The sequence below is a fragment of the Aedes aegypti genome, chromosome 3 (genome assembly GCF_002204515.2).
Source record: "Aedes aegypti strain LVP_AGWG chromosome 3, AaegL5.0 Primary Assembly, whole genome shotgun sequence".
Classification (NCBI taxonomy): domain Eukaryota; kingdom Metazoa; phylum Arthropoda; class Insecta; order Diptera; family Culicidae; genus Aedes; species Aedes aegypti.
This window is the reverse complement of record NC_035109.1, coordinates 302,114,456-302,139,299: the sequence shown is the minus strand read 5'-3', so window position 1 is coordinate 302,139,299 and position 24,844 is coordinate 302,114,456. Positions and strand designations below refer to the sequence as shown.

General features: G+C 36.2%; 1 protein-coding gene across 4 annotated transcripts in view; it reads left to right on the top strand.

Annotated features, from left to right (window-relative positions):
• LOC5570163 (long-chain fatty acid transport protein 4) overlaps nucleotides 1-24,844 on the top strand; it is a 75,149-nt gene that overhangs the window by 10,701 nt on the left and 39,604 nt on the right. The gene's annotated exons all lie outside the window — the stretch shown is intronic.

Sequence of the window (24,844 nt, the reverse complement as noted above, 5' to 3'; positions counted from 1 at the left end):
TCTATTGTTTGCCAATCACAAAATGTTTCCATTTACATTCATCTTTGGATTAATAGAAAAGTATTGAACTGATGTCTAAAATTCACCCAATTCCATATTCGTACATCTACCAAAATTCATACGCACAACGTTCAAAACTAAATTTAGAAGCTCTATTTGATTACTGAAATGCTTCATTATGATGTTCAGATGTAGTGAAATACATTTGGGCAATTTATTAGTGGACATATATGAAATTTAGGTAAAGTTATGAGAAATGCCAGTTTTCCAATGATTTTTGCTATTAAATCCTATAATTAGAACAATATCGTTTATTTTTGTCATTGGATCCAATCTATAGATTATACTCGTAAGCTATGATAGAAATTTAGTTGAAATATATATAGTTTACAGAAATCATAAACAGTTTTTATCCCTTTTGAGTTCAGAAAATTGTTGTGCCATAAGTTCAAAACTTTTCTAAAATGATATTTTTAATCAATGTAAACCAAATTTTCATTCTAAACAACAGGTAAATGTTAAATTTGAATTTGTCTGTAAAAATAATTTGAACTACGAACATCGTTTTACAATAAAGTACCCTAAACTACGCTGTACATACCTCCACATAATTGATGTCATCGTAATATTCAATTATCTTTGAAATAATATTCAAATTATATTCAAAATAGCACCCTATTTTGCAATTTATTGATTTTTTAAGAAAAGTACAAAATAACTTGAATGAGCAGAGAGCATTGATATACTATTTAATATAATATATCCTGTTGTTTTCATCATTTTAGAAAACGTTTGTGTTGCGGTTATGGCAATAATATTTATTCATTAAATCTCTATAATCATGTTTGGTAGTAAAATATAAATTAAAAATGATAATTACGCAATGTTTTGACAGGAACATTAACTATGGATTATGTATATATATTTAGGAGCCAAACATAAAGAAATTGACTAACATTTTTGGTTTTGGATTTGTTATAAATGTTATACTACCTAAGATTCAAAAGTATAAGTTGTCGATATCCACTCCTAGCTACTCTAAAAATGATTATAATTTTTTGAAACTTCGCAGTTATCATTCTTAAGGAAGTGATGTTGAAAAAAATGCAATTTATTGTTCGACTTTATTTCGTGTTCGACGAATATTTTAGCAAAAAACATGGGAAAACTGGTATTTTCCTAAATTTACTTAAGTTTCAAATATGTCCGCTTTTAAATTTCCCAAATGTATTCTACTGCATCTGAACAACACAACGAAGAGCTTAAGTAATCATCTAGTCCATTAAAAATTAGCTTTGAATGCTGTATATTTCTTTTTTGTTAGGTGTACGAATATGGAATTGGGTCAATTATAGACACAATCTCAATAGTTTTCCATTATTCCAAAGATTTAAGCAAATGAATACAGTTTGTCATTGCCAAACAATAGATGACATCTATAACCTTCATTATTGATAAAGTATATCGAAGTCCATGCACCATTTAATAGATTTATACCAACTTGATATGAAAACGGTGCCCCGTACGAAATGAGATTGAGTCACTGTATTTTGCTATTTTTTATCGGTTGCTGATAGTTAGAATGTTTACCTGTTTTGGCATAATTTTCAAGCAAATCTTGATTCTTGTCCTCGTAATGTGGACTTCTGATGATCCACAAAAGGTTGCTTACTACGTACTGATAAGATTACCACGCTCTTGACTCATTCGACATCGAAACTGTATTGAACTGTATTGATCATTCATCAGTTTCTTAATTTGAAAACCCACGAAGCACTTTCTTTTATCTTCGCATCCAACAGGTTTGGAACCGCTGATTTCAAGTACTAGAATGCCGGGCATTCTTTCTGTAACGTCAGTTTTATGTGCAGCGGAGGAAGATTATTTTTGTCCATATCCACAAGAGCACAACTCTTTAGGTTTTCTCGGCCAACCGTAAAGCTATCTCGTTTTGCCCAATCTTTTCTAACGTACTGTTCTTTGCGAGCTCGAATATCTTATTTGCATAAACAAACACATGAATTTAGTGTATTCTTGGCGCAATCTGGTCAATATTGCAACGACTTTAAAATCGGAGCATATTTTTCTGGAACATTTTTGTACTTGAACTCAAGTTTTTCCGCGCACATTGCAATAATAAACCAAACTGTCAAATTCAGTTGCAAATTCAGTTTCACCGAAACAACATTTCGATAATAAATGCTGGATACGCATGTAGGTGTGCGTGCTTACTTGATTTATGCATACATGTAGTTGACACGTACTGCGTTCATCAGAAATGTGCGGAGAGCATTCAATCCTTGCTTAAACTTATTGTTTGTAGGGTGCAGAGCCACTTGGGCACTTCCATAATTCACTTTGGCATGGGGGGTTTTTCTCGGCCAAATTGTCTGAAGCTTTGCAATAAGAAGCACTTCAACACGACGCATATTGTGACCAAATATCAGCTTAGTAGTATTCAAAAAACCCCACTGCCGAAGTGAATCAAAAGTGCCAAGAATAAGATCCGGCTCCCTATATTGCCGTTATACACACGCCTGGATTTCAAACAAAAAACCTTAAAAAGGCGGAAGAGAGTGTTGAAAATCCGCAAAATTACGTAGTTAATGTACCGCCGCTTATGGGGTCGTCCATAAATTACGTAAGGGCTTATGGGGGAGGGAATTTGACGAAATCAGATTTGTATGAAAAAAAAATCTTACAAAGGCATAGGGGAGTTGAAAAACCATGAAAACCATCTTACGTAGTTTGTGGATGAACCCTTATGGAACAACCATTAGAAGAACGGTTACTTCACAATTATCACTGGCTTACACGAAAAAAAATCCGTTGCCGGAATCATGAACAAAAAGTCATGAAATCATAAAATTTTATGTTTCATAATAACCATGACTTTTAATCAAGAACTTGTGTAGGTACCCAGGGCGTTTCATAAATCAAACTGTCACTTTTTTTCATCTAAACCAATACGTCTTTTGCAATCGGTAGTGTTTTCCAATGAAATTTTAAATATGTTTTGTTTTTAAAAGAGGTTAACCCTTCTACCGGCAGCTTCATTGTTTACCCAAAAAATAAAATAAAATATATACCTATTCAAATCGCGATAACATTTTGGTTTCTTGGTATTTTTGCACCTGTTTTTCACAAGCTCTCAACTCTTCTAGTTTTAGAATGTTCTAGTTGTACACTGCGGAACACGCTTTTGTCGCAAGCACCAAAATACCACTATATACTCAATTAAGGGATGCTGAATCCATTGCCGTTTTCAAAAATATCATAGCACGTCTAGTTTTTGAGATATTGGCTGTTGAAAATGCAAAAATTGACTATTTTGGCCAACTTGCATGCAAGTTTACCAGCTTGTAAGGCAACTTATTTGCCTAATTTGTCACAGAATTCAAACGTTATGTGTATAACAATACTTATCAACAAAGTTTATACTAATTTCGATGCGGAAAAACATATTTTTGGTGGTTTGAATAAGTGTTGTATGAGCAATTTCAACCAAATTATATCTAAAATGAAAGTTGAAGTCCTATTATGCATGCTTGGTAGATTAGATCACAAAAAAAGTTTGATAAATTATACTTTAAATATTAGGTAAACATCAATAAAACCAGTGTTTTATGCAACTTTGGCGACCTGTAGCTAAAAATTGTGACGTGCTGGAACATTTCTGAGAATGACATCAGATTCAGCAACCCCAAATCTACTAGAGACACATAATTTGATCCTTGAGACACGCAAACATGTCATTTTTGTTACGCTGTGTATTAGTCATCTGGAACCGGAGGTATTCCAAAATTCCTTGGGGGACCGGTAGAAGGGTTAATTTGGAGACCTTGCTCATCGGAACTTTGCCATCATATCGATTACATTTCAGATGACCCAATATAACTGCCGGTGCTAATAGATGTTCGAAAATATACTTGCAAGCTTTCAACTCTGATTATGCAGTACCGGGAAACGATTGACGAAGGTTTTGCTTGACGAACTCGTCGGCGATTTAACTGTTTGAATGTGATGCATTCATGCAAACCTTCAGCAGCCGGATGATCTTGAACCACTTTCCATACCCTCAGAGTCGTTTAGGACTTCTGCATTGCCAATTACATCCACCAGATTTTGTGCGGTCTTGGTGCCCATTTATGTTAATTATCATCATTTTTAGCGTGCAGAAATGTAGCGTACAAATTTAAATATGAATGTTAGTATTTTGATGATGTATTTTAGTACCAAATTGACCAATTTTTTTTTTTTTTAATTGATAAAATGTGTTTATTAGTACGTAAAAAAATAATTACATTATAATCATTTAGGCATGTTGAATTTCAATTTCAAGTGCAACTAGGTCTATAGCATCATTACATTCCATAATAAAGAAGACATATTGTTGAAACATTTTAAGAATACGTGTTCTCTTCCATTTAGCAACTCCATCCAGCTGGGGTCGCAACAGGTCATCTATGGTTAGTATACGCCATCCATTCAGAAGAGTTGTTATATTTCGCTGCAATAATCTCCACGCTGCTTCGACGCGTACGCATTCGCTGAGTTTATGTTCCAGCGTTTCAAGTGCACAGTTGCAGTGCAGGCAATTTTCTCCATCAGTCCTGTTCATGCGAAACCAGAGTCGCCGATGCTCGAGTTTGGCGTTTATCAGTAAATAAAGCAAACTACGTTGAGCAGAATTTAACTGACGCACCGAAATGTTTGCCCAAATTTTACGCCAGTTTGCTTCTGGGTGCTCTCGCGATATTTTTGGCTCATCAGTCTCCTCCAGATAAACACTATGTATACCGTTGGCGGAGGGGTTTTCTTGGACCAAAGGAGGGAGTAAGGGAAAATCATTAAGGATGAGTTTTAGGCAAGGACAGTCTGAGGGTGGGTTAGGATTGTTTTGGTTGAGAAAGGATTTGTAAAATGGAAGGGAGTCAATGTCGCGCACATGACGGTTCAGGAGAAGAGCTCTACATTTCATTGCAGGCAAATGTAATTTCAAGCCCCCAGCTTCTCTGCAGCGAGCAAGCTGATGCATAGGGACTCTTGCTTGGATGCCACGCCACAGGAAATTTCCCATCGTCGCCGTTATCTTTGCCTTATGTGCTGCACTCGGTGAAAGTACGGACGCAATATACCACACCTTCGATGTGATGAACGTGTTTAGCAAAATGATCTTCTGATGCAGCGTGAGAGTACGTGGAATATGCAGGTAAACCAGGCGAGTGAATTTTCCCACAATCTCATCCCAATTTAGCTTGTTCATCAGGCGTATGGAATTAACAAAAGTCACTCCCAAGATACGAACGCTGTATTCGTTTTTTAACCACGGTACAGTGAGTGGCATATCATCTGTGTATCCCACAGATATTGACGACGATTTGGTCAAGCTCAGCTTGGCCCCAGACACACGCTCAAATCGGTGGAAAGTCTCTCTCATACGCTCTAGTCTCACTTTGCTAGTGGAGATTACAGATATATCATCCGCATAAGCCACCACAAGATCGGGTCCACCTATCTCCTCTAGCCGTTTGATCAGAGGCTGAATATAGATGACAAATAGATGCATGGAGATTGGATCTCCCTGGCGAACCGATCGTTGGATGGGGAATGATTCCGACAGGTACCCATTTACGAGTAATCGCGACGAAGAGAGCTCTCCTATTTTGGTGAGCAACCGAACGAAGGCTGGGTTGAAGCCGAGCGAGCACATGTTCCGAGCTAGGAAAGCCCGGTCTACGAGATCGAAAGCGTGCCGGAGATCGAAAGATGCCAATAAACCTCGCTGTTTAGTGTGTTTTAGTTTGGCGATTCGATCTTTTAATGATAGGGTGGCCTGGAATATGTTGCGACCAGAGTTGGAACATTTTTGTCCGCTACTAATTAGTCGGTGTGTACGCATTACGTTTTCAAGACGCTGTTTTAGAATGCGAGAAAATATCTTGTAGTCGCAATTTAGAAGTGATATTGGCCTATACGAGTGTGCCGTTTGGTCATTTCCCTTCTTTTTCACTAGGACGATCACCCCATCGACAAAATCTGCCGGAAAATTGCCAGCAAGCGCCTCGTTCATGACAAGGGTTAATTCTCGCCAAATGACGTCGAAGGTTTTTAGGTAGAACTCACGAGGGATTGAGTCTCCCCCAGGAGATTTATTCGGGCTACTTGTCTTGATTGCTGCGTAGATGTCGGCTGGTGTGATTTCACTCAAACAGCTTTCACTCGTCGGGTCGTTCTCGGGAATCACTCTGGGGCACGCAAATTCGTCCATGACTTCTGTTGCCTCACCAGTAGCGTAGAGAGCACGATAGAATTCGAGCATGTGTCTTTCTACTGCTTCGGAACCATCGATGGGGTTGTTGTTTTCATCGCGCAGCTGTGTGATCACTGTTTTTCTCCTACGTCGTTCGCCAAGCTGGAACGTTGATAACGGCTCCCCAGCTACATACGATTCATTGATGCGCACGAACGTTTGGGTGAAGTTGCGCTGCAGAGTAAGCATTTGTGCCTTAATACGGTTAATGGATGGCAGCACCGCTGGATTTTGATGATAGTAGTCGTATGCTTGACGCAGATTGCTGTAAAGCCGTTGGTGTTCACGGTGGAAATCATTAAAAGCGGTTTTAGATTTCCAGCGAAAGAAAGATTTAATTTTAGGTTTCGCAACAGACATCCACCACTGCATCCATGAACCAAAGTTCCGGCGTTGGCGGGTCCAGTATTGCCAGCGCAACTGAAATTCTTGGACGTTTTCTGCTGTTAACAGATGCGGACGAAGGGACCAAAATCCACGACCAGGTTCTCGCCCAAGATAGGGAAGGCAAATCCGCGCTGTCAATGCCTTATGATCGGAAAATGAGCATACATGTATGTCTGTTGATCGCAAATGGCTTCGTAGGCTCTGGCTCACATACATTCGATCCAGACGAGAAGAGGAATTGTGTGTTATGTAGGTGTAGCCAGGTAGGCTTGGACGGAGTTTTTCCCAAACGTCGAGGAGTTTAAGTTGCTGTACGGTTGTATGCAATGCAGGGCTGGGATTGTGGCCCGTGGCATCGCACTGTCGCAAAACACAGTTAAAATCGCCCGCTAGCAAGATGTGTTCTGACGAATGCCGGAGATAGTATGCGAGAGTGTTGTGGTAGAAACGCTCTCTCTCAGCACGAAATGCTGTGCCTGATGGAGCGTAAACGTTACAAAGCGTTGTATTTTGCACTCTAAGAGCGATGAGTCGCCCGTCTAAACTTTTCTCGACGTTTGAGAAGTTGACGTGCTCTTTCAGCGCTATTGCCGTTCCCCTTCTCGTATGATCAACATTACACACTACGTGGTAGCCAGGTAAGAGGAGCTGCTCATTCTCCACTTCCTGTAAAAATGCGATATCGATTTCCAGCATCCGAAGGAACGTTCGGAGTGCATTGATTTTAGTAGTGTTGGTGATTGTGTTAATGTTGATCGAAGCGATGTTATAACTGTTGAAAGCCATTAGAACTGACCAGCTAACTCCTCGCTCGCATCGTCTTCGTTGTTCTGTCGCTGCTTTTTACCCGGCGGCCGACCACTTCGGCGCTTGCTACTATTCGATGCAGATGATATATCGGTCTCATTCCCGTCGCTGGCTTGGCGGGTAGACATTCTGCTTGTTGTCGACAAGTTCTGTGGGAGAACCGGTGGTGGCATGAGATTCTTTCGTTGTTCTGCTAGATTCGCTCTTGTCAATATTTGACCAATCGGCGTCACGCCGGTGGGGCACGATACGTTTGTTTTCGGTAAGGAGGGGAAGATTTCGGTTACGGTTGTTGTCTTAGTCGAGGGCTCCTGTTGCTGTACTTCTCGGGGCTTTGGTCCGAAAAGTTTAGCGAACGAAGTTTTTTGCTTTGTCGCTTTGGGTTTCGCTACGCTCGGGTTTGACTCGGCCTGTTTCGCCACGTTGGCGTAAGTCTTCTGTACGAGAAGCTTCTTGTTTTGCACACAAGAGATACCGTTGTGGACATATTCGTTGCAGTAGCGACATGTGTGGAGCTGCCCGAAATAAACAACGTTCGTGGTTTGTCCATCTATGGTGATGTAGCTTTCGATGTTGCGTTTCACAAACATTCGTACAATTCGAGTACCTGTAGGAATCCCACCGAAGCGGTATTTGCTGTCCCACACTTGCTCGGTGACAGAGAGAACTTCTCCGTATGCGCTGAGGAACTCAGAAATTTGATCGTTCGTGATATCTTCGGACAGATCGGTCAGCTTGACCTCCACAGCTCCGTCCTCCAGTGTGATCCGAAGTTTGTAGGTTTTCCCATCTACTTCGGTTACGTGCTTGTTGTCGTTTTCGGCTACCACTTTTTGCGCCAGTTCCAGGTCAACGACCTTCACAAACGCACACCCGAGTGCTCTACTCGGTTGTAGTTGAACAACTTGTTCGTAACTAAGACCCAAAGCTGAGCCAACAAAGTCGTGAAGCTCCTCAAAGGATGGCTTCTTCGGCACGTTTGCATAATCAATGCGAAACGTGTTTTCGCGTCGAACACTCATCGCGGCACCACCCGCGGTACTACTCGCGACGAAACGGAACGGCGAAACAAACTTTACGGTATTTTAAACGATAGGGAGAATAATCGATAGCTAGCTTAAGGCTTCCAGCGAGAAACACAACTGTTCTGCATGAAAGTTGAGCGCAAACTGTCCAATCATAAATAATGGCATCCAATACCAGACACGATCTAGAAATGGCTCGAAATCTGTAAATTTGTACAGCATTGTACGTTTTTTCTCTAGGCATAGTATTTCAATGCATTTGCTACATTTACAAGAGTTATTTGAGTTTTACTTAATCTGTAAGTAGTTCATCAAAAAATCTTTTTCATATATGATGAGAAATAACTCATTTTACATTGTTCTGAATTTTCATTCTACTTTTTTTTTATTTCATCTTTGATGCCATGAATGTATTTTGAGATACTGATCCAAAAATTACAAAGATTTCTTGTAACAAATCAAGGTGTCCTAAACTGGGAGACCAAAACTGGTGCTTTACCAAAATTGTAATTTGACCATAATTAGCTCAAGTATGGTACAAAATACTTTCTTACTTTCAGATTATGATGGTTTTTAACTATGCTTGCGAGATCTAAATTCTTTTAAATATTCAAAACCATTTTTAAATCGAGGTAAAGTTTAAGGCAATACGTCAACTTTTTATCGGTTTTCAAACATTTCTGTTTTTCCAAAAAGGCGTGCCAATTTCAAGGATGGAATTCTCTAAAATAGCTTTCTTTTATTCTAATACACTATCTTTATTATACCATGATCACTCAATTTTTCGATGGTGTCCGGTATTGGGTGCTGTCCGGTACAAGGGGATCTCTCTCTTACGACTGTGCGAAAATGGGCAGAAAATTGCAGAACGGCTAGCATAAAAGAGTTGCCAATCTGGTCTAATCGCATAGCCGAAAGTTCAGCAATAGATAGATTGGTTGCTATATTTACGATACGAAAAATATCAGCAAAATTTTTCTGGTTTTCAGTATGGTATGTGAGGTCAATTACATGTATGTTTCACTTTCTCGATCACTTGGCATACAACAACCCGTATTTAGTTGATGCGGTCGGGTTTTCATGGGTTGATATTAAAAAAACAAAGTGCTCACTCTTAAAAATAATGAAAATTGCTGTGGACGTAATTCACGTTATGACTGAATGACGCATGATATAAAACACAAAAACGTGTTCTTAAAGATGTATTGAACAAAATATGTAATTTTACATGATAAAGGACACGAAAACGATGGCACTGTGATTGACATTCCCAGAATCAGACACTAACGTATTTGAAATTCAACACAAATTTAGGTCATTTGGTTCGCTTCTTTTATGTGCATCCAAAAGACGTAAAATCACATGATTTTTTGGGAGTGTGTACCTGACTCATGGGAATATCGTACCTATACCACAGAAAACTGCACTGATAGAAATTTCTCCTTAAGTAAAACATAGTATATACGAGCCGAAGTGAGCAATTCCATTTGTCCATTATTCATCACGCCATCATGAAGGAAGTAATTCGGTAACCTTGTGATATCCAATTGCCTGTCTTACCGTCGTGTCGCTCGTTGCCATAAAACACAGCAAATGAACGATTTAAGTGCCAAATTTGCATTTAAAATTTCCTAACCAATGCGCGTGCCCTTCGATGAATTCGCACCACTTTGTGTCACAGGTGACCTATTTAGTCACCAAACGCGTATACATGTATTTAGTCGGTAATAAATGATTGTATCCATATAAAACGAGCTTACATGGTTTGTATTATTGCCCACTCAAGATCGTTCACTTCGCTATTACATTATTAGTCGCATTTGTTGTTCAGCGTTTCTCATGTTACAGTTCGATATTGCAAGTAGTATGATCGCTAGTGGGGCAATGTTCTTTTTCTACTACTTGGAACTTGCGCTGCCTCACCAATTTATCGGTTCAATGTAGTTTTTTAAGCAGTACCTGTGCTCAGAGGTTCTTGAATATTTTTTTTCACTAGGTAGGTCTAGAGGTTTTTGAATATATTTTTCTAAAATATTTCTCAAAATAGTTCAGCATTCTATCTAAAACTAGATATTTCTAAAGAAATGCTTCTAAAAGGATTCAATAATCAAAGGGATAACGTAAAAAACTAATCAATGTTAGCCGGGTAAAGTTATCTAGTTTCAAAACTAAATCCGAATAGTTTTATTTTGGCAACCTTGAAATTCTTTGCTTAACGGATTTTCTATCGTTGGATTGAGTTCACTACAAAACCTGGAATCTTTTACCCATCAGAGCGACGTCGACTATCATATCGGAATGTGTACTGCTTTGGGCGAAAAGATTTGTATAGCTAGCCTAGGTAATCTAGAATATAAAGTAACGATGAGCGTGCTTACCTCTTATCGTTTATTTTACTCTGAGAAGATACGCTGCTTCTTAAACTTGGCATGCAATCAAATGTTCTCAAATTTGTGATCTCACCATTTCCTATAAATATAGCAGTTTCTGGATGAATGTATGATTTTTCTCATCATGGAGAACATCGATTGCATCATGAATTGCATATTAAGCAACTCAAAACATATCCTCTTTTCCGTTATTCATTTGAGATAAGCATCTGCTTGTTTGTCTCCTTGTAGCCTCGTAAATCCATCTTGCTTAGCTCAAACAACCTAGGGGAAGTGGAGGTAAAATGAACAAAGGTGGTAAAATGAACACCGTGCCTTTTACCGAGAAAAACCAAATTTCGATGAATTTCCATCACGCACGTAGGATTTAGAGCATGAATCGGAGTGTTCAAGTTGATACGTAAGTCAATTAAAGTTAAAACATCAACGAAAACTAAGATTTTAGAAAACCATGTTTGAAAATTAGAACTGACGTAACTTTTAGCTCGGAAGACTTGAGGTTTTTCAGGGAGATGAATATCGTTGTCATATGATGTCAAATCTGATATTTTTAGAATTTTTTTTGAATGGGTTACAGCCAATAATGGATATATTTTCAGTAAAGCAATAAAAATTTTCAGAAATAATTGTTTTGCTCACGATTTTTGCATGATGTTCATTTTACCACCAACAGCTGTTCATTTTACCCACATAGTGCAGGTAAAATGAACATTTACATCGTTTTTTGCTAGCGCCAAAAATATGTGAAAATTCAGCTATTTTAGCCTGAATTCAGGTCGCTGCTATAGATAACATCCCTATTTTTGATGTTGTGGGATAGAACTATACAAATTTCTCGCCTTTCTATTAGAAACACGATGATTTCCTTAAGGTGTTCATTTTACCACCCCTTCCCCTATCACGAGATCATCTCATGAGAGAACAGTTTACGTACATTTTAATCTGTGCCGGAGCCGTCCTAAATGTAGACCAAACCTAATGTTTGTGCCCAAAGCTTCTTATCTTTAACAGCATATTTCCTCTTCCTTCGCTCTTCCTCGTTTGTGGTCGAGATAATCTGTGCATCGTCCAATACTTTCGTTCAATACTCTCTGGAGCAGCCCTCCTAACAGCAAGCAAAGAATCAAACAATAGGGTTTCGTTCTACATCGTCGTAAGAGCTACTATTCGTCGTATCAAACTGAAAATGTTCCACTACGGCGGATATTCCAACTTACCTGCAACATAGATTCATTTTCCAAATGTAATTTTGTGAAAGCTTTTATGATTCGTCCACCTGTACACCAAAAATGCAATGAAACTAATGTATTTCGATAAATATCTTCAGTTCAATTATCCACTTTACACTTTTTCACCGAAATCGCATGGACGAACACGATTTGAGAGAAATGCTTAGAGATCGACATCAGTCACACCACTTTCCAACACAAGTTTCTTGCTGCCCCCGTGGGTGACTTACTTCGCCGGGCACTTATTTTCACTATGGAAAACCTTCGTACTTCTTCACTGAAGGATCTCATTCCAATCACACGCCGTAAAACTTCACTAAATCACCAAATTTTACAAAATTCCCTCAACCGCCGCGTATAATTGAGAATGTAAACAAAGTTCTATCCGTCGTACTGAGAAAAAAAAGCTTGTGCGCATCAATGTGTGCACACGCTCGACGTAAAAATACGGTTCCTTTGATTGTGTTGTTTTCGCTGTACTGTGAGCAAATGCCATAATTGTACGGTCAAAAGGAATTGTGTTCATATATTTGGGCTGAATTTTGATGACGAACAATTAAATTTAAAGGAAATTAGTATATTCCAACATGCTGAAGGAATGGAAGGAGATGCCCGTTGATCTATATATTCTAGTAAAACATTTTATTATAGCGTTGATATGTTGTGTTTTAACCATTCAATACACACAGTGAGCCGTAAGTTGTGAGACGAATCTGGAAACTGATTGCGACGGAGTTGAAAACGATACGACGGACTGAGAATATGGTAAGATGCATTTTCTTTGCATTATTTCCAAAAAGAGATCAAGATTTATCAAAATGTTATTGTACAATGCTAAAGCCGTTTTGAGAAAGAATTGTTTGGCATCGGTTTGTATCAGCATCATTCACTGCAATACTGGGAAAATTGCAGTTCTCACTGATCAACGCTTAATACGATGGATACCAGCACATCACCCTATAATGTGATTGTGGGAATTACGACGACTCTACGAAACAGGGACAGACAGAATTCTCCCTGAGCAACAGGTTCGTTCCAGTTGAACCTTTCAACCAGAAGAAATGGGATGTAAATAAATTGATGGCACTTTGTACTTTGCACCCGTTCGCTTCTCGTTGATAGTCGGCATCATGAGTCGCATTGTTTGATTCTGGGTGTAGTTTGCTTTCTCTTTAAGATCGCCTTCTCAATTCCAAATTCCAATGATGTTTTTATGGATACCTGTATATTACATATTTGTGTTATGATTCATATTTTGTCTTTATATAATTCGTAAAATGTTGAAAGACCCTAATTTCACCAAGGATTCTATTGAATGACAGCTTTTTAGCATACAGGTTTCTTCGTAGCATTATTTGAACAAATAAAATAAATTATTAAATTGCACACCAATTATTTTAAATCTTATACAAATAATGGAAAAGCTTCCAATTGTAATTTTGTTGTTATCCCTTAAATTATTTTTTTTCAATTGTGTACCTAAGACGATAAGTCACTGGTAGGGGAAAACGGATTTCAGCATCCATTGGTATGAAACTGCGAGCATTTGACATTAGACAGAGTGTAGAGGTAACGCGCCCTATCTAGCGAACAGGGAGTCGTGAGTCCGATTCTCACCGAGAAGACGTCATTTTAATGCAAATTTCACTTGAATTTGTCCAATTATTCCAATTACAAAGTATATGTAATGTTTAGTTTTACGGTAGTTGTTTTTCAAATTCAAATTCCACTTGGTTGGTAAGCCGTGAACGTTTAAGCATAATTTAGAAAATGTATAGTTAGTATATTTAACCCAGCACTCCCATTCGATTTAGAAATCAATCGCAACGATGAACTTGATTCCGGAAGAATGTGTGTCGCTTAACAGCTGTTTCTTTATGTAAGTACCGCCATCATTGAGAGACTCTCGTAGGGGACATTCGTGGGAGGAAGGTAATTATAAATCATTTAACCTTTGCCGGCACGCGAAAGTCAATTATTATCAACACATGATGGGGAGGCGAGAGGTGGACCGCGATAGGCCTGTGTCGTCTCAACTTGCACATGCACATATATAGGCATGGATTGAAATCAAACGAAGAATTGAACTTTGAATTGCGATCGTGTCATGTTTTGACTGAGGAATTTGTTTGCATAGCATAATGGAAATGTAGATCAGCTAAAATAGTTTACATGACTACAACGCAGGTTTAGCTCATATAGGGGGAGATCCCCCAGTACCGGACACGTAAGCCACTAAATTCATAATTCGAAAAATATTGATTTTATGGGCTCGTGTTACCCATTTATGATAAATACAGTGATCCCTCCATGAGTCGATGTTCCAAGACTCGATATCGACTCATCGAACCATACTGGAAACAAAATTTCATGGTCCCTTCAAACAGCTTTCCAAAGGATTGCTGTTCCATGATTCGATATTTCCATGAGTCGATGGTCCCTTCAATATCGACTTATGGAGGTTTCACTGTATTATCATTTTTATAGTGTACAAAAATAAATTTGAAAATATAAATATGAATTTTGACACTGCATTTTGATGATGAATTTTAGTACCAAATTGATCGATCTTGAAAGGTGGCACCCAATATCGGACGCGATCTGGAAATGCTTCGAGTTCTGTAAATTTGAACATTATTGAATGTGTACCGTGATGCATCATTATCCGGACACTTAAGCAACGCCGAAAGTTCAAACGCTAGTTTAAATATGTTTCTGCCACATTTAGTACAAGTGTTATTGTTATTCACATAGGTACACATCTAAACTTTGTATCATGGACAAAAAATATAGTTAAAAGTACAAATATAACATGTAAAACGTTAAACGACTGAAGCATGTCGTGTTCTTAAATCCCGGACACATGCACCAAAATGCCGGACGTTTTTGAATCGAAATCCGGACAGGAGCGTTAGGGTAGATAAAACATATGTAAAACTAATAAAAGACACATAACTCAAAACTAAAATCTTCAATATAACAGAATTCGATGCATTCATATGCTTAAAAATATATGAAAGGCCAAAACGTTGACGAAAATTACTATAGTTTTACCTGCACCCCGTGCCAACAGCCTGTAGTTTAGGTTCACTGAAATGATCCTCAATATTAATACTTTTCTTGTGTAAATCCATTATCTGGTAACTTGTTACACTTTTTGTCATGTTATTGTACAGTTTTGCACCAATTCACATTATAATATTTTTCAAAAGCTCAATATATATTATGTTTTTCGATGCGTCCAGATTAATGATTACTAGGCTATAAATCCAGACAGCGTTCGAGGTAGCCTAGTTTCACCCCGCAAATGCTTATTTGCACAAGTTTTCCCACTATTTCGTGCACTACACTTCAACACTATTATTCCGAACACTTTTCAGAGACGTACAATATTAAAATTGCATGATTAAGTAGAGCGTTTCTACAGAAAATGACGACTTTTTTTTCCCAAATTTCATTTTTATATTTTTTGATTTGGATGAAATTTTGCACACACACTCAATCACGATTTGCTTGTTCGGTAATTTTTTATACTGGGTACGAATTGTAAATCATAAAAAATACCGAACTTTCAGCTTTTTGACTGAAAACTTCTGAGGTTCAGTAATAATTTTTACTTTTTACTGAACTACGGTAGCTGTCAGACTTAATTTTGCAACATTACCGAACAGTCCGAAAAGTCAGTAAAAACAATTACCGACTATTCAGTAGTTGATGTTTTTTACTGACTTGTCGTCAAAATCAAATCAAAACAAGCTGATGCGCATGCGGGAAAGTGTCAAATGAGAATCTCCTGCTGTAGAATCGACAGGCGCCGGAAGACACGGCTATTGCAACCAAACTTTTCCTGCACCTATTTTGCGCTTTCTCCTGGTAGGTAGTCGAAATTTAGTGAGGAAATCAACCATTTTAAGCAGCCAAATGCTTAGCACGATTTTAACTGCTTACGTTGGAAAATTCGGTTGGTTTCCATACAGGAGGGAAATTCATCTGCATCATTGAGTTTGCCTTTTGTATGCAAACCAACCAAATAATGATTTTGTCACACATTTTCGATTACTTCCACCGAGATATAAGCATATCGTAGATGTTTATTCGTACGAAAAATGCATGTCGATGTTCATGTTCATGTCGATTGGGTTTTAATTTGTATTGATTTTTGAAAAAAACAGTATCCGAAGAAGCAAAGTATGAAGCATGTGAAACTGGAAAGCCAGTAAAAACGCTCAACAATTTTACTGACTAAGTCAGTTATTTCCATCAATCAAAACATGGATTACTGGGTTTTTTCGGTAATCGTAAAAATTACCGAAAAAACCGTAGTTCCAAAACCCAGTAAAATTTTACTGGGGTCGGTAAACTGAATTGGCTGTGCATGCTTTCTTTATGCCCAAAAATGCCTTTTTGCATCATCGGCTCGCCATTTTGACTCTAGCCTTACTTTTGAGAAGGGCCTAAGAAAAAAATCCTTAATAATTTTCAAAAAAATATAAGTTAGAAACGGTTTGTCCGATCAGTTTGGTGTCTTCCGCAATGTTTAAGGTTATTGTTGGGACTATCTGGAAAAAAATATACACTGTAAAAAAAATATGTTATAATTTTTTGTATATCGAAAATAAAGCTTAAAAATCAATTTTCTCAAAAATCGTATTTATGATTTTTTTTTATTTTTTTATATGTTAAAGTAGACAAAAAATGAAGTCTTGCACAGTGGGTCAAGATGGAGAAATCATGGACATAAAAGTTATGATTTTTTGAAAATAGGTGAATTTTTGAAAATGGTCATAATAAACTTATTAAATATTTTTAAACTCGATTTTATGAAAGTACGCAAAATTTACAGCAAAAACGGTGTACGGAAAAATCAGGCTAACTTTTACCGTTTTAAAGATACAGCGATTTTAATACAAAATTATGATATAATTTTCAATTTTCGGTCATTATAATATAACTTAGAAACGGGTTGTCCGATCAGTTTGGAGTCTTTCGCAAAGTTTTAGGTTATTGTTGGGACTATCTGGAAAAAAATATGCACTGTAAAAAAATATGTTGTAATTTTTTACATATCGAAAATAAAGCATAAAATCAATTTTCTCAAAAATCGTATTTATGATTTTTTTTTATTTTTTATATGTTAAAGTAGACAAAAAATGAAGTCTTTTGCACAGTGGGTCAATATGGAGAAATCATGGACAAGAAAGTTATGATTTTTTAAAAAAAAGGTTGATTCTTCAATATGGTCTAAATAAATTTTTTGAATGCTTTTCGAGCCTGATTTTTCCGTACACCTTTTTTGTTGAAAATTTTGCGTACTTTCATAAAATCAAGTTTAAAAATATTTAAAAAGTTTATTATGACCATTTTCAAAAATTCCCCTTTTTTAAAAAAATCATAACTTTTTTGTCCATGATTTCTCTATCTTGACCCACTGTGCAAAAAACTTCATTTTTTGTCTACTTTAACATATAAAAAAATAAAAAAATCATAAATACGATTTTTGAGAAAATTGATTTTTAAGCTTTATTTTCGATATATAAAAAATTACAACATTTTTTTTTACAGTGTATATTTTTTCCAGATAGTCCCAACAATAACCTTAAACATTGCGGAGGACACCAAACTGATCGGACAAATAGTTTCTGAGTTTTAATTTTTTGAAAATTGTTAAGGCATTTTTTCTTAGGCCCTTCTCAAAAGTAACGCTAGGGTAAAAATGGCGAACCGATGATGCAAATAGGCATTTTTGGGTATAAAGAAAGCATATGCCAAATTTCAGCCAAATCAAAAAATACAAAAGTAAACCGACATTCGAATTCAAATGGAACCGCTCAGTAATTTTTTCATCGTAAGTCGAAAGTAGCTGACGTTCTTGTCGAAAACTTCACTATTGGATTTGGTGCTTTGGAGGAACGACGTTCAACTGGTGCGGCCTATTTATTTTTATTTTTAATATTTTATTGCAAAGGATTACTAGATGAAACTATGAATTAAAATGAAGATCAATATTGAAAGCTATGAATATAGATTATAAACCTACATTTATTGTTTAATTTTATATCTAATTGGTAAATACTATCAGAGTGTCCGGATATTTGTACTGTCCGGATTTTGATTCACCACGGTACACTATAGGAATAGTTTATAATTACCACTTCAATGCATTTGCAACATTTACAAGAATAATTTGAGCTTTTCTTAGTTTGCAAGATGTCCATCACCCAAACTTTTGCACGATTTGCATCATACTGAGGGGTGAACCCAAACTTTTGCACGATGACTTGACTTACTGTTTCATTGATTTTGAATAATTTCTAGATTTTTCCGCCAAAATTTCGTGAGGTCTTCTCAAAGAATATAAGATTACGATTCTAATGACACTTTGATTTAAAATTTTGGTCGATCCAATGCTAAGGAAATTAGATATGATTTTTCAGGTGTTTTTTTGAAAAATGTTGCAACTTCAAGTAAAAATTTAATGTACAAAATTCAAAAAATGGTTTTGGAAAAATACATACGAAGTAAGAATAACTCTTTGCCTTTCCAATGTGGCTTAAAGAGTTTCAATTGGAGTGTAATGACAGAGATATGGACAGAACACTTTTGTATGTTTTTCAGGGGGTGAATCCAAACTTTTGCACGGGAGTGTATGATGAAATATAGCACATTTTACGATGTTGTTCTGAATGTTGATTCTTCTTAATTTTATTGCATGTTTGATACCATGATCGACGGAACCCATGAAAAATGAAAGTATTTTGAGACACTGATGCAATAATTACAAATATATCATATAACAAATCAAGCTGTCCGAAACTGAGGGACAAGAGGTGCTTAACCAAAATTGTAATTTGTCTATATTTAGTTCAATTATGATACAAAATACATTCATACTATCAAATTAGGATTATGTTCGATCATGCTTGCGGGTTCCAAAGTATTTTTTCATATTCAAAATATTTATTAAATAGGCTCAAAATTAAAAGGATACGTCAATTTTTTTAAAGATTTTCAAACTTTTCTACTTTCTTAAAAAGCCATGCATATTTCAAGGATGTGTTATTCTACGCAAACATTAGTCTACACTTTCTTTCTTTTTCACTAATACACCATCTTGATTGGACCATGATTTCTCAATGTTTCGACTTTGTCCGGTATTGGGTGCTGTCTGGTACTGGGGGATCTCCCCCTACCTATTTCCGTGGTGCCTCCCGTTGTCATGGCGAGAAACTTATTGAAGGCTATTGATCCGGAAGAATTCCAGAGTAAAAGCGAACTTCTGACAACCAAAACGTAATATTGTCTTGATTGACATATGAGATAAACGATCTGAAAATAACAGCAAAATTTTGTTCCTGGAACTTCCAAATCATAGCAAAATTTGATGTTTGCAGATCTAATGAATAGCTCGCAGTTATTGGTCAGATCTCACAATAGCTGAATATGTTATGTCAATGTTCCAGAAGTAAATTTTATATGTATATATCATTACCAGATCTTTTATCGCTTATATCTCTTAGGTTAATGCAGGGTGCGCCATCTTTTATTTCGGTATGTAATCATTGGGTAACTTTGACATTTATCAACCGATCGATTTGATCAGACATGTTTTGGAAATGTCAATTCAGTACAATTTTAACCATGAATAACATTATCCGAAACATCGCGTCAAAATAGTGGCGCTTCAAATTGAAAATTGTCTTGCAGTTGTGTTATCTCTCATATTCTTGAAAATATTGTGATCAACTAGCACGAGTTAGCAACATTTGTATGCAAAACTGACACATTTGAGGAGCAGAGATTTATTCGAGATTCATGAAACGCTATTCCATGACCAGGTAGTCAATAATTTGGGCCAGCGTTTGCGCAAAAAAAAAAAAACATTTATTCGTTTATTTCAAACAGTAGGAAACAGTCGATTAAAATCGATGTCTTTGAATATTGACTCATTATATCTGCCCGCAAATTCGTGAAAAAGGTCTTGCTTCAATAAGACGGCGCTCCATGTCGTACTGCTAATCAAATTGTTCAGTTTCTGCAACGAAAATTCCATGGACATCTGATGTCAAAAGGAAAATACACTGCCAATCAACGAATTGGCTTGGTCATACACGAAATAGTTGAAAACAGCGTAAAAACTGCTTTAAAATGGATGAAATATCACAAAAATTGGTAAAACTTCCCTTACTTGTACCAATAGTTGCGGTAAAGTGTCCCTATAGCGGAGGATCCCACAAGGAAACAACAGATACCGCAACTATAGGAACACAAGTTATAAATATACTGCAACTAAATGAACAGTGTACCAATAGCGGAGGTATTATTTTTCACTGACATGCTTACTGACATTTTTCTCATTAGGTCAATGGTCGTTACTTCCCGTTACAAGATTAATATGTACTTTAATTGCGCATCTTGAAGATAGGCGGTTAAATGAAGTTTAATCGTGCTTAATACCTCCTCTATTGGTACATCTACCCTATGTATCTGGTCTCCGTAATCAAAAAAATCTTGATAACTAAAAACTTTATTTTGTAATTTCGAGATGTCTTGAAGATGTTGACAACTCAACCGAGTTGTATGATTTTTTCAGAGAAGTTCCTCATTACCTGACATTGAATAGCCTACATTATATTTTTGTTTTGATAAATTGAATACAAACAAAATGGCGTCCAAAGAAATTTTGTATGGGAAAAGTTGGTCCCCCGAGGAATATCGAAATATCTTCAAAACCAGATGGCTCACATCGGCATAGAATCTGAAAATAGGAGAATTTTTTGAGAACTTGTGAAAAAATGGTGCAAAAATATAACGAAACAAAGTTTTTCAAAAATAAAAAAAATCACATAAAGAAGTAAACGATGGCGCACCTTGTATCTATTTTAGCTATCCAATCATCAATCAAAATTTTCTATTAGGGTGCCGGTACCAATGGTTGTAATGTACCAGTAGATTGGACTATGGAATAAAACGTACATTTTTAGATAAAAACAACATGGGCTATTGTTGGTGGATAGATCGCCTCTAGTTTAGCCGATTTGCCAAATTTCTGCTTTTTATTTATCAAAAAGTCATATAAATAATTAAATTTACGCAAAAAATTTGCTCCCTTGCACCAGTAGTTGCCGTCGTGTTCCAGTAGCACGCTATGTCTGAACCTGACGATTACAAAAGTCGAATGTACATCGGATTTTTTCTCGCTAGAGATCAGTATTTGGTTTATATTTTCATAATCGAAACGTTCTAAAATATTCTATCGGTGAAAATTTTTCCATACATTTTGTATGGGCGGAAATGCGTCGTAAATTTGATTTTGATGGGATTTAGTATGAAAAATGGCTAAAAAGTGTAAAAATCAAAATTCACCGAATATTTCAAAACTCTCCGATTATAAAAATATAACCCAAATACTAAACTCTGGCGAGAAAAAATCCGATGTACATTCGATTTTTATAAACGTCTGGTTCATACATAGCGTGAGTAGTGGATCAACGAATGCAAGCAGTTTTCAAAGTGGATGTATAAAAAATGAAGAAAAGTCCCAGAGATGATCCTTATGCTTCATTTTAAAGATATTAATTGTTATTCCGAGGGAAAAATGTTAAACCTATGTAAAAATCAACTATTTTGTTTAAAAGTCCTTGTATCATTCCCGAACGTCTACTACTGGAACACTAGCGCAACATATTATGTTAATAAATTAGTTGTACTTGATTTGCAGTATAAATATACCGTGGTGATTTAAAGGTGGCCTTCTAGGTGGTGACCGATAGAATGTGGAGGTTCCCAAGCATCCTGTGCGATTTCTTATCAACATGTTGAATTTCGATGATGAATATGAAATGCTAAGTATTCCTGTGATATTTTCGTTATTCTTCGCTATGTCTAAAGTAGCAGATTATGCAAATCGAATGTACATCTTTTTTTCCCGCTAGAGTTCAGTAATTGTATTATATTTACATAATCGGAAGGTTTCTACACATTTCAGCCCATACAGAATGCATGGGAAAAAAAATCACTGATAGAATATTTTGTAACCTTCCGATTATGAAATTATAGACCAAATACTTATATATAGGGGGAGATCCCCCAGTACCGGACAGCACCCAACCGGAAAAAGTCGAAAAACTGAGAAATCGTGGTCCAATCAGGATGGTATATTAGCAGAAAAGAAAGCTATCATGGAGAGCATTTTTTGCGAAGAATAACACATCCTTGAAATATGCATACTTTTTATAAAAAGTAAAGATGTTTGAATTTTTTTTAAAAGTTGACGTATTGCCTTAAATTTGAACTTAACTAGTAATTATTTTGAATATGGCTAAATAATTTGGATCACAGAAGCGTGATGAATATAATCATAATTTGAAAGTATGAATGGATTTTATACTATATTTAAACTAAATGTGCACAAATTGCAATTTTGGTCAAGTACACCCTTTCCCCCAGTTTCGGACAGCTTGTTTGTTTGATTTGTTGTATGATATTTTTGTAATTTTTGCACCAGTGTCTCAAAATACATTCATTTTTCATGGATTCTGTCGAACATGGTAGCAAACATTCGACAAAATAAGAAGAACGAATATTCAGAACAACATCGTAAAATGTGTTATTTTATATCATATATGAAAGAGGTTTTTGATGGACACCTTGCAGACTAAGTAAAAATCAAATTGTTCTTCTAAATGTTGCAAATGCATTGAATTTGCTTTGAAATACTATTCCTGGAGTAGAAACATTCGATGATGTACAAATATACACAAATCGAGCCATTTCAAAATTGTATCCGGTATTGGGTGCCACCTTTTAAGAATGGTCAATTTGGTACTAGAATACATCATTAAAATTTAATGTAAAAATTCATATTTCTAATTTCTAATTTATTTTTGCAAGCTTCAAAAATGGTAATATTTATCATAAATGGGTAACAGGATCACATGAAACCAATAGTTTTAGAATTATGTACTTAGTGGCTTAAGTGTCCGGTACTGGGGGATCTTCCCCTACTGGGATAAACCGAGGTATATTCGATCTTTATAATCTGGTGGTTTAGACAAAGCCTTGTCCCTAGACTTCCTAGAATTAAAAATTATAATGATTCGTACCAATATCACAACAATTCCCATTGGAATTTAGTAGGTAGTAATCGACATTCGAAAGGTTCATACTAGAATTGAAGCTTTCCTCTGAAAACCCCATTTAACTGAAAATTAAAGGAATCCCAAAGATTTTTATAAGAATTTCAAAAATTGACATCAGAATACCAAAGGTTTACACTACAATTTGCAGGAATCCCAACGAAATATTATAGATTCTTATAGAAATACCGTCCCAAAATTACCCAATTTAAAAAAAAGAAATAACCGGAACTCATAGATTTTATGAATATTTCCATAAAAATTCCAGAATAATACCGAGAATTCCATAACAAATCCAGAATGTCTATCGGAATCCCAAAACTCTTACAGGGATTCCAAAATTCCAAAGAGAATAATTGAATTCTGGGTGTCATAATTTTCACGGTTAATTCAGATAAGCTTTATAAATAACTCAATTACCAGCGACATCAATTATCGTAATGCCAAAGATCAAAGGAAAGTTCTAAATTCGTACGTTAACCTTACCAGAATCTCAGATTTTTTAACCTTACCAGAATCTCAGAATCTTTGATTTCCATTTGACGATGACGATTGTCTGCCCTGGGTGTGACAAAATCTGGAAAACCGTATAAAAATGTTTTTTTTTTAATTAAATTCAACAAAACTCATTTAAAAATTAAGTAAACATGTGTTTCTGGCCTAAACTTAAGCGTTTGGTACTAAAATTGAGACAGGGCTTTAGGACTCTATTGAAATGCTGTAGGAGCATTAAAATAAATTTTGAAATTATACAGCATTAGAATCTTTGGTTTTCAATCATCAATAGAACTATTACACACCTAATATAAGGCAGGTTAGCTCTATATTAGCACGCAGGGGGAATTAAAGTGCTATTTGGTTACTTGAACAGTTAGCTGGCTAAAACTTAGTGCATTAGGCATTTTTATAATTTCGAATATGTTTTGTTGTATGGTGAACTATTTTGTCTCAGAGCACTCTGAAACGTCTTCTTACATTGTTCAAATTCAAATATTATTTCATAAATTGTTTAATGTTGTTGTTTTATAAAACAAAAACAATTAGATATAGACTGGCAATATTATTGTGGCGTGTGATTTGTTAACCGTATCGTCAGCGAGTTAGATTCATAGATTCGATCACCCCGAAGACTACTTTTAGGGCTATATTTTAGTAATTTCTGAATGATTTTAAATTATTTTTTTTACGAACGAGAGAAGTTCGTCGACGGCCCAATAGAACGAGAAACAAGCACTTTTCACCATACAATTTGGATGTTTCTTCCATCTTCTTCTTCTTGGCATAACGTCTCAACTGGGACAAAGCCCGCTTCTCATGAGCACTTCCACAGTTTCGTTTTTTCATATGAATGTCCGCGAAGGCATTTTCTGAGATTTTCAAGGAATATCAAGACATTTCACATAATCTTATGTGTTTTGACTTTATTGTAAAGAAAATTAGTTCAGATCTCGAAATAGTGTTATTAGTCATATGATGATTGAAGCGATCATCGATCGGCTGCCAACTGCAAAAGCAACACACATCAATCAATCGAAGATTAGCCGTTCTAGTACCTACT